Genomic DNA, 11,567 nt, shown 5'->3' with positions numbered 1-11,567 from the left:
TAAGCTTTCATGGGCTACAGCCCACTTCATCAGATGCATGTAGTTGAAAATACAGTGGAAAGATATAACTACACACTATAAGGAGAGTGATCAGTTAAGGGGAGCTTTTATCAGCAGGAGAGAAAAAAAAACTGTTTGTAGTGGTAATGATTACTTTCATTACCACTACAAACAGTTTTTTTTCTCTCCTGCTGATAAAAGCTCCCCTAACTGATCACTCTCCTTATAGTGTGTATAGTAACACCCATTGTTTCATTCTGTGTGTGTGTGTGTGTGTGTGTGTGTGTGTCTTCCTACTGTATTTTCCACTACATGCATCTGATGAAGTGGGCTGTAGCCCACGAAAGCTTATGCTCAAATAAATTTGTTAGTCTCTAAGGTGCCACAAGTACTCCTGTTCTTTTTTGCGGATACAGACTAACACAGCTGCTACTCTGAAACTACATTGGATGAGAGACTTCATGCATGTACAAATGTACCTCCTGTCTGATGTACCCAAACCAAAGTAGATCCCTTTTAGACCTGAAAATTGACTCTCTTGAGGTTTGAGCCCAGCCCAAACCAAACTGCAAAACTATTTCACAAAAAACTTCATGACCTGAGGGACTGGCTTTTTTTTTTTTTTTTTTTTTTTTAAGTCACTGGTTCTCTCCCACTGACTTAAAAAAAAGGGTTCGGGGTTTTGTTTCTTTCCTCGTTATTGTCTTCAGCATCCTTCCTGAGACTGGAATGTTGTGTGAAAATTCCTTCCTAACACCAAAACCCCAAATTAAAATCAGTTTTTCAGCCTGCAGGCCTGCAAGATGTAACCTCAACACAAGCTTAACCATACTATCATTTAGGTCCAGGCTATCTGAAGCTTTCAGTGTTTAAAACTGCTGGCATTCAACCTCAGCGGCTGTTCTTCGTTGACCCTTCTTCTGATCTGATTGGCTCCAAGCTCTGCTTTCTTCAATAAGCTTCACCTGGCCTTTCAGAATTCTATCAGGGCAATTATCACCAGGCCTTTCTGCCTAATTGTTAAGGCAACCCAACTGATTCAAGTGAGCACCAGAGAATGCTGACACCTGGGAAAGGAAAGACTATGGGAAAAAAACTAGAAAAATGCTGCAGCATAAACAAACGTAATGCGGAGGTGGGAGTGGAAAAGAGATGCGATGAGTTTTCATACTCCATTTGTACCACATTCATTCAATCATACCACATACAACACAAGAGTCTATGGAAACCTGCCCTCCCACAAAGCACCAGACCACACTGTGGCATCTAATCAGAGAACATGAGGTGGTCTCTCCTTCTAAAACTAAGCATGCAATCTCCACAGTGCATTCGGCCCCTACCAGCCACACTAAGATGTCTGCTGAATGCTGCGTTATTAGACTGCTGAGCTATCCTGGTGCCTTCACTCTAACAGTGGTGCATCAGGACAGAATTACCACAAAGGCCTCCTTTCACACACTGATTGGAAGAGGACAACTCCTGGGGTCTGGTCAGTGGTGTTCAAAGAGGTCTTTAAAAAGCATGTTTTAACATATGAAGAGAGACCATAACGCATGTGTGATGTGGGCAAAGGGAGGAATGGCTAATAAAAATCCACTTCTAAATATCTTTGAGCCAAACTGAGCCTGGTGGTAAGCTGGTGGCTGTTATATCCTTGGGGCAACAGTTTTAGGAAGAAATCACTTGAGACACAGAGAGCGGTAAACCTTAAAAGCAGCCATTTATTGCCACACACTGAACTAACTAAAACACAGCCAAAACTGGCTGGGCTATCCCCTCATAGCGACAAGATTCTATTACCACAACAACCAAATACACAACATATTCCTCCCCTGTTAATGAGAACATCCCCTAAATAAAACAAACATTAAACTAGAGAAGGAGGGTAGACGGCCTCCATTCCCAGCTAAACCCCAGGGATTATTTTGTCCCATAACCATGGGTTCGCCCTAGCTAAAGATCCAGCCATTGAGGAGGCCTTCTGTCTCTAGTTGGATTACGGCAGACTTCTGGTGGTGTTGCACCTGAAAGTGTCTTGGGAGCAGGCCTGGTGTCTCGCCAAAAGTGGTGAAGTCAGGCAACTCAACTGAAGATGTGTCCTGAGGACTGGTATGCCCTGGCAACAGCTGATCTACACGTCGCTGCCAGGTGAATCCTCTGCAGTCTGGACTGTGTAGCAAACAGGCCCTGTTTGAGCGATGACAGTGGCAGGGACCCATTTAGCTCCAGAAGTATAATTCCAAGCCAAAACTGGCGGTCCCGGGCTAAAGGTTTAGTCTTTTGCTCTGGGTGCACGCCTGAGAACTTGATCTTGCTGCTGACATTGCACAATTTGTCAGGGTTCAGAAGGTTTCAGCAGATCAAAGTAAGTGCGCAGCTGTTGTCCCATCATTAGAAAGGCCGGGGATGCCTTGGTTGTAGCATGAGGTATGTTTCTGTAGGATAGTAAGAAGGTGTCCAGATGCTTTTGAATGGATAATTGTCCCTTTGCCGATTTCAAAGCTTGTTTCATTGTCTGCACAAATGTTTCAGCTAATCCATTGGTGGATGGATGATATGGTGCTGAAGTGATGTGGTATATCCCATTTGCCTTCATAAAATTTTGAAACTCCTGAGAGACAAACTGCGGTCCGTTGTTGCTCACAAGTTGTTCTGGCAGACAAACAACTAAAGAGTCCTCGTAGTTTTTGGATAGTACACTCTGCAATAATGGACTGCATTATAGAGACTTCTGGCCATTTAGAATGGGCATCTACCACCACCAAGAACATGCTTCCTTCAAGTGGGCCATTGAAGTCAATGTGAATACATTGCCACAGGTTTTCAGGCCAGTCCCATGGGTATAGTGGTGCCCACTGGGGTGCATTCCTCGCACCCTGACATGACATACAAGCTCTTGCCTTCTCTTTAATAGCACTGTCCAATCCAGGCCACCAAAAATAGCTTCGTGCAATTTCCTTCATATGCACTATTCCACAGTGACCAGAATGTAGCTGTTCCAATCTCTGTGATCTCCCTCACAAACAACCAGATTGGATCGATACCTATGTGTCCAGGAGAATGGAGTTAACAAGGTCGGGTGAGACAGGAGAGGTTCGTCGAGCTGTTCCATGCATCACCAGGACAATGACTTGGGACAATACTGGGTCAACTCGAGTTGCCTTCTTTACCTGAGTAGCGGTGATGGGTGTATTCTCTCTCTACCTGTTCAAAGTAAAAGATTTCCTTCTGGGCAATATCTTGATGTTTGAGTGGCAAAGGCAGCCTTCAGAGACCATCCGCATTGCCGTGCAGAGTGGATTTCCGATATTTGATTTCATGTGTGTGCACGGAAAGCAACAATGCCCAACATTGTATACGACTAGCAGCTAATGGGGGAATGCCTGTGTGGGGTCCAAAAACTGAAGTCAGAAGTCAATGGTCTGTGAGAAGAGTGAACTTCTGTCCAAACAGGTACTGATGAAACTTCCAAATTCCGAAAACAATTCCCAATGTCTCACGTTCGATTTGAGCATAGTTAATATCCGCTTTGCTTAGAGTGCGTGAAGCAAAAGCAATAGGTCTCTCTTCTCCCGAAGGCATAATGTGCGACATAACTGCTCCCACTTCATAAGGGGATGCATCGCAGGCCAACTGTAGGGGTAAGGATGTATCTAAGTGTGTCAGAACTTCAGAATTTAGCAATGCGCCCTTAGCTTTGTTAAATGCAACATCACAGGCTTCAGTCCACTTCCAGGCCTTGTTCTGCCCCTGGAGTTCATGAAGTGGTTTTAGCAGTGTGGCTAACTGTGAGATGAACTTTCCATAATAGTTCAATACTCCTAGAAATGAGCAAAGCCGGCTAACATTTCGAGGAGGGGGAGCCTCCACAATAGCCTTAACTTTTGCCGGGGCCTTACGAAGACCCGTAGCATCAATGATGTGTCCCAAATATTCAACAGAGGGCTGGAAGAATTCACACTTGTCTTTGTGGACTCGTAGGCCACACTCTTCCAGTCTTTGTAGGGTAGCCTCTAAATTCTTTGCAATCCTCCTCATTCCTTCCAGTGACCAGGATGTCGTCCAGATAGCACTGGACTCCTGGCAAGCCACACAAGATCCGGTCCATAGCCCTCTGGAACAGGGCGGGAGCAGATGTTATTCCGAAGGGTAGGCGACAGTATCGCTAAAGCCCCTTATGCGTCACAATAGTCAACAGCTCTTGGGACTTTTCATCGACGTGCATCTGTAAATAGGCTTGACTCAGATCAATCTTACTGAATTTTTGTCCCCCAGCCAGGCCTGCGAAGAGGTCATTGATGCGGGGAAGTGGGTATTGCTCTACACACAACACCGGGTTGACAGTGACTTTAAAATCACCGCAAATCTGGAGGGAGCCATCTCTCTTCACTGTTGGAACAATAGGAGTTGCCCATGGGCTATGGGTAACTGGTATTAGGACTCCATTTGTGACCAGGCGCTCCAGGTCCTCTTCAGCCTTCGGGCATATGGCACAGTTCTGGCTTTCAGGTATTTTGGTTGACTGTCAGGTTTAATGTTCAATGTCACAGTGATTCCCTTCATACTTCCCAGATCCTCTCCAAAAACAGCAGCATGTTTCCTTAGTATAGAGGTCAGACCGGTTTCTTCTTTAGGCATTCGGTGCACTTCTGCCTAATTCACTGAATCTTCCTAAACCAAGACCTACCCATTAAGGCTGGGTAATTACCTCTCATCACAAAAATTTAGCAGCCTGTCCATTGAGCTCCACCTTAACATCAGTAGTGCCCAATGTAGACTCAGCTTCTCCCATATAGGTCTTCAGAACAGTTTTTGTTACCTTAAGCGGAAGATGCTGTAGCTTTTCTTTATACACAGTCTTGAAGACCAGCAAGATGGCTGCATTGGTGTCCAGTTCCATGCGTATAAGTTTGCCATCCAACAACGGGGTTACCCAGTATTCATGTGAGCCCATTGCCAAAGACAAAAGACAAAGAGTGACTCTTCTTGTGATGAGGTGTCTACTCGGTCATCCTGAGTCTGCTCTGGGGTATGCAGATTTCCCTTTTTGGTCGGCCAGAACACAGGCCTCTTTTTCTTTTGTTTACAGGCACACTCAATGTGTCCCTTTTTGCCACAGTGTCGACACACCAGGTCTTTACACCAGCATTCTGATGCATGGTGACCTGGCTTACCACAGCGGTAACACTCCTGACTCCCCACAGTTTTGTGGGTAGGTTCTTGTGACACCTTATGAACCCTAGGGGATGCACCAATGTATTGCGCCTCCTTTGTAGCCAGTTCCATGGAGACTGCAGTGTCAACAGTCTTCTGTAAGGTAAGCTGAGCTTCTGTCAATAGGTGCTTCTGTATAGCTTCACTGTGCAGGCCACACACTAACCTGTGATGTAGGGCATCATTTAATATCTCCTTAAATTCAGCATAGCAGGGAGTAGGTCTTAGTGCCAATATTCTTAAGTATTATAGGGGCTTTCTTCTCCTCTGTAATGTCATTTGCAATAACAAAAAGCTCAGTACATACATGCCATTGCACTATAGTCTCCTCAAAAGGTTCCAGCGGCCCCATAAGTGTAGCCATGGTTTTAGTTTCAGTTTGCACAGTTAGTGCAAACAAGCCAGTTCTCACCCCCTTCCAGCAGCAAAAAGGGGTTTTTTTAGGGGGTACCTTGACTTCTACTTCCTTCTGTTGCTGGGGCAGCACAGGAATCCCATCCTCATCGCCATGTTGTTATATCCTTAGGCAGGGCCGGCTCCAGGCACCAGCGAAGGAATCAGGTGCCTGGGGCGGCCAATAGAACGGGGCGGCACTCCATCCGGTATTGGGGTGGCACGTCAGGGTCTTCGGCGGCTGATCAAGTGCTCCGCGTTAGTCCTCGGCGGCAATTCAGTGGCAGGTCCTTCACTCCGTCTCTTCTTCTTCGACGGGAGCTCAATTGGTTTTGTTTTGTTTTGTTTTCCCGCTGCTTGGGAAAAAAAGCTGGAGCCAGCCCTGTCCTTAGGGCAACAGTTTTAGGAAGAAATCACTTGAGACACAGAGCTATAAACCTTAAAAGCAGCCATTTATTGCCACACACTGAACGAAGCAAAAAACAGCCAAAACTGGCTGGGCTATCCCCTAATAATCTAATTCAGTGGCCATAGCAACCATAAGATTCTATTACCACGACAACCAAATACACAACAGTGGCCTTCATTACTTCAGTGGTGTTGCACCTGGTTACTGCAGGGCCAAATCAAATTCTCTTTTGGTATCTTCAGGTGTGATACCTTAATGGTACTTGCCCCTTCTCCAGAGGGAGTAGTTCAGAAGCCCTTTCTGAGCATGTATAGTCAGGAAATAGTACATCACAGTAGCAGCTCAATGATCCTCTCCTGTTTCATGGTCATAGTTCCTTTTCTGACTGATTTGTCCAGCTTTGCATATTAAAAGCATACATTGTGACTATCCATTACACATTGTCTTTTCTATGATACTTATATGGCTGAAAGATCATTTTAATTCAGCAATGCAATTCCAGTGGCCTTTGTATACCAGGACATAAGCTTCTGCAGTGCTTTTCCCCCAGGATTCCTGTCTGGAAAGCTAAAACACAAAGGGAAGGGACAATTCCAAGTGACACAAAACCCCTGTGAGGTGGGAAAATACTATCATCCCCATTTTTGCAGAGGGGAAATGGAGGACCACTATGGCCTGGATCCACAAAGGTATTTAGAAACTGATCAAGGGTTCCCTCTAATTGAAGGCTAGCACCTTACCCACTGAGCCATCCTTCCTCCCTATTGTGTTCTGTGACAGTGCTGAGTTTTTCTGATAAGCATATTAGAAAGGCTAATAGGGATAGATTGCCTCATTTTAATCTCTTCTTCCCTGAGGGGGAAGTTCATTCACAGGTGAAGGTTGCTATGGGATTGTGTGGCTTCCATCTAATCTTAGTGATTCCTGCTCCCTCCTCCCTTAGGAGAACCTCACATTTCAGAGAACACTGCTCAGCACACTAACCTACACACAAGACACGTTGTGAGCAATCAACAACACTATTCTCTGTTCTAAATTTATCTGCAAAGTTTCTTCTTGGAGGGATCCTGATTATCAAGATTTAGAATCTGATGTGAAGAGAAGGTTGGTTTCTTTACATTCTCTTTCATGTTGCATCATGTTTCATCCTGTCACACTGTAATATACAGGAATTTGGTATCATTTCACTGAATATATGTCAGACTTTCAGCTATTTAATTAATAGTTAGGCCATCAGTAAAAATGGGATTCCCCTCTGACAGATATCATGGAATTTTGTTCCCTTCTACAATGGGAAATGGGATTTTTTTTTAAAGTCTTTCATTTTCTTATCTGACATGACACATCACATCTGAAGAAGTGAGGTTTTTACCCACAAAAGCTTATGCCCAAATAAATCTGTTAGTCTTTAAGGTGCCACCAGACTCCTTGTTGTTTTTGACACATCACATTGTATCAGGCACTCCACATATTTGGCATCTTTACAAGAGTGGGTAGAAGTAGTTATCATGGAATAGCAGATTATCCCTTTACCCATTCCAGCCATGTAAAGATTGTGATAGTTCACTTCCATCACAGCTGTGATGCCCTAGTGTGTGGGCATGGAATAAAGCAAAAGCTAGACAGACAATTAGAGTAAGCAGTCCCAATTTTTTCAGAAATGCAAATTTAATAAAAGGGCATGAGATTGCCAAATAATAATGATAGTACAATAAATGTTATTTCCTGAAGCTCTTAAATGAAAGCCACAAGAAACTGAAAAAGGCAACGGGGGAGGGAACAACCTAGAGTAGGGTTACCATACGTCCGGATTTCCCCGGACATGTCCGGCTTTTTGGTCCCCAAATCCCCGTCCGGGGGGAATTGCCAAAAAGCCGGACATGTCCGGGGAAATAGGGAGGCTAGGATCTCCGAATCTGTGTGTGTTGGTCGCCCGCTGTGACATCATCTCGGTGCGACACTCGCTCCTGCCCAGGGCATGCTGGGGGCTGTAGTCCGGCCGGGCCTCACGCTCCAGGGAGAGCCGGGAGAGGGGTGCGGCCGAGAACTACAACTCCCAGCGGCTCCTGCGACGCGACCAACCTGCCCCGTGAGGCAGCAAGCCGTCGGAGGAGGGGGGGCGCGAGCCCCTGTCCTTTGGGTCGGGGGTGTCTCTGGGCACCGCTTGGCAGCCATCGCAGGGCTGGGGGGCGCCCTCCGGGGGTTGTGGACGCCAGCGCGTTGCGGGGAGCCGGCACTGTCCGGATTTGGATCCCCCTGGGGCTGGAGCTGCACCCCCGGCCCCGGGCACCAGTCACGTAGGGTTACCGATACGTCCGGTTTTTCTGCAATCAAACCCCCGTCCGGGGGGAATTACCAAAAAGCCGAACATGTCCGGGAAAAATACTGGACGGGCACTTCCTCTCCCTCTGCTCTGCTCCTCCCCTGACTCAGACTTCGGCTCTGTTTAAGAGCCAAGCGCCCGAGCCAGCGCTACTGGCTTCGGGCAGCACCCGTGTCTCCGGACCCCGAGCCGCAGGCCGGGCACTTCCCTTCCCGGGCTCCAGCTGCTCTGCTCCGGCGGCGCAGGGTCTGGAGGCAAGGGGGCTGCCCGAAGCCGGTAGCGCTGGCTCGGGCAGCTTGGCTCTTAAATAGAGCCAAAGAGTCAGGGGAGGAGCAGAGCAGCTGGAGCCCAGGAGGGAAAGTGCCCGGCCGGGGACGCAGGGTCCGGAGGCAAGGGGGCTGCCCGAAGCCCGTAGCGCTGGCTCGGGCAGCTTGGCTCTTAAACAGAGACAAAGAGTCAGGGGAGGAGCAGAGCAGCTGGAGCCCAGGAGGGAAAGTGCCCGGCCGGGGACGCAGGGTCCAGAGGCATAGGGGCTGCCCAAAGCCCGAGCGCTACCGGCTTCACGGGTTTGCCGGGCAGCCTCCAGACCCTGCGCCCCCGGCTGGGCTCTTCCCCTCCCGGGCTCCAGCTGTGCTGGGGAAGCGCTGGCCGGGGGCGCAGGGTCTGGCGGCTGCCTGGCAAACCGTGAAGCTGGTAGTGCTTGGGCAGCCTTTTTCGTGTGGCTGGGAGGGAGGAGGGGGAGTTAGGGCGGGGACTTTGGGGGAATGGGCGGAGTAGGGGTGGACTTGGGGCGGGGCCAGGGCCCGTGGAGTGTCCTCTTTTTTTTATTTTTTTAAATATGGTAACCCTAGGAGAAAGGAACCATGGAACAGCAACGTAACGTCACAGTCCCATTCCCCACCTGTCCTGTGGGGTCTTCTGGCCTTTAGAGCTACTGGTCAGGGCCTCCCCCAGTCTGCAGGGGGCCACCGGGTCTGCTGGCCTCCTCGCAGCCTCTGCTGAGGCTACAGGAGAGAGGCCTCTTCAGTTTGCAGAAAGAAAGAAATCTCTGAGGTGAGCACACAGCAGATGTCTGTTTTCCCAGGGCCAGATGCTGCCACCTTGTCACTGGAAGGGCCCGTGTGACCTCTGACCACAGATGAGGGAGGACGCCCAGCTTGGCTAGACAGATTCCTTCGCGCCATGGCTGGGGACAGAAGCCTGCAGCCAAAGCTCACACTGCAGGAAACAACCCGCAGAGGCCTTTCATCTCCCCAGGGTCAGACGTCACCACTAGGAGAATGTGAGCGCCGGAGCACTGGGGGAGCTGGCCTGAGATGGCATCCCAGGGCACAACCACCTGTGTCAAGTCCATTCTGATTCCACGCTCAGCAAAGATGCAGGGAGCTGTGCGGTCAGGAGAGGCGCTGGTCAGAATTTGCCAGTGGAACCGTTTTTCCATCAGAAATTGCCAGCTTGTCAAAATCCAAACGTTTCGTGGGAACACGTCGATTTGGACAAACCTTCAGACAGAAAGCAGGCAGGTTTAGCACGGAAAGCTGCTTAGCTCCCTGCCAGCTCGCCCGCCTGCCCACCTGCTTGACAGGCTGATGGGGGGCCTGGGCTTCCAGGCTGCTGAGAGAAGCCCTGGCTCCCAAGATCCCAGGGTCCCCGAAACCCTCTCCTCGCGGGGGTAATGTTCTGGTTACTGCACAGCTCTAGGAGGAGGGGAGGTATCCGATGCCCCACAAGCCACCAATCCTCCCTGCCAAGGTCCCAGTAACTACGACAGCCTGTGAGAACATCCTAACCTTTAGGGCACTTTCCCTGCCAGGTGAAAGGGTGCGAGCTGGACACCTCCCTGCCACCAGAGTCCAGCACTGCCGAGAAAGCCAAGTGTGGACTAAACTAAGCCCCTGGTTAACCCTTTCCCAGAGGAATCCAGAAGCCACTGATAATTGCAGGCTACATGGTGACCTCTCTCTCAGGTCACTCCCCCATCCTGGAATAGGGGTCGGTGAGTCCTGGACGAACGCCGTTCAGCTGGGAACATGCTCCCCCTTCTCGTGCCGAGGACTGCGTGAGATGGGTGTAGTGGGCACTCCCGATAAAGGGGACAGTGTGACAGCTGCCTTTCAAATAGGCCCCAGGCATGGGGGGGCCACAGCACCCAATTCCTCTGTCCCCCCAACTTTCTTCACTGCTTTAACGTACAATCACAACCTGCTCCGCTGACACCTCTGACTCCTGAAAGTCCTAACGCTCCAAGGGAGCAGGCCATGCCCTGCCCTGCCCTGGCTGCCCTGGGTGTTACCTCGGAGGGAATCGTTCCAGATTCCAATGGGTGGCAGGTCCAGGGAAGAGCCTTATCTGGCGGGAGGCTGTACCAGACCCGCCCGACCCAGGCAGGCTCCCAGGTACTCTCTGACCGGGGCTGATAAGGCTCCTTAGCAGTTTCTTTCCAAACAAATTCCAGTTCAAGACACCTCAGAGCTCCACAGCAGGGCAACATCCCCAGAGCGCAGCAGGGCGGGGGTTAGGGGGAGCAGTCGGTAGCAGCCCCTCGTACGGCAGGAGCGAGAAGTGCCAGCCTCTCTGCACAGAGCAGCAGCGTTCAGCCTGGGCCAGACGTGCTGGGGTGATGGGTAAGAGCGGGCTCGGAGAGCCAGAGGGTCTGTGGGGCAGCGCTGGGCCCTTCTGCTCCGCACTAGGGCCGGGTGGGCGTGTTCAGCTGGGATTGGAACCCACCAGCACTTGTGGGTGCGAATGTGGGGCTGGAACGCAACGTGGGGCACTCCCACCTCGCCCGGGGGCGACTAGGGGGAAGGGCAGAGAGACACCTGGGCTGAGACCCCAGCTCCAGGGAGACAGTCACTCCTGCCCAGCTGGGTTAAATTGCCCAGCTGTGTGACAGCCCCCCCATCCCCGAGGGGTTCCCCCCCCAACCCGGGTATGTCACAGCAGGGTAATGTGCGTATTGAACGGCAGGGGTTGCCAGAGACTGGCTGGGAGAGGCCTTTGGGGATGGAGGAAGCAGCACTAAGGTACATGCCAACCTCCCTACAGAGGAGGGGCCGTGCCCCGCAGGTGTGGGGCAAGGAACTGGGACACTGCGCGGTGGGTCATTGTCTGGCCCAGGCCCTTCCTAGCCGGAGGCCGAGGCCGAGGCATTTCCTTCAGGTCACCTTCCGCTGCAGCTTGGCCACGGGCCCCCATAGCCACTAGCCCAGCCAGGGATCCCAAGTGGGG

The sequence above is a fragment of the Chrysemys picta genome, chromosome 1, assembly GCF_011386835.1.
Source record: "Chrysemys picta bellii isolate R12L10 chromosome 1, ASM1138683v2, whole genome shotgun sequence".
NCBI classification, from domain to species: Eukaryota; Metazoa; Chordata; order Testudines; family Emydidae; genus Chrysemys; species Chrysemys picta.
This window is presented reverse-complemented; position numbering follows the sequence as displayed.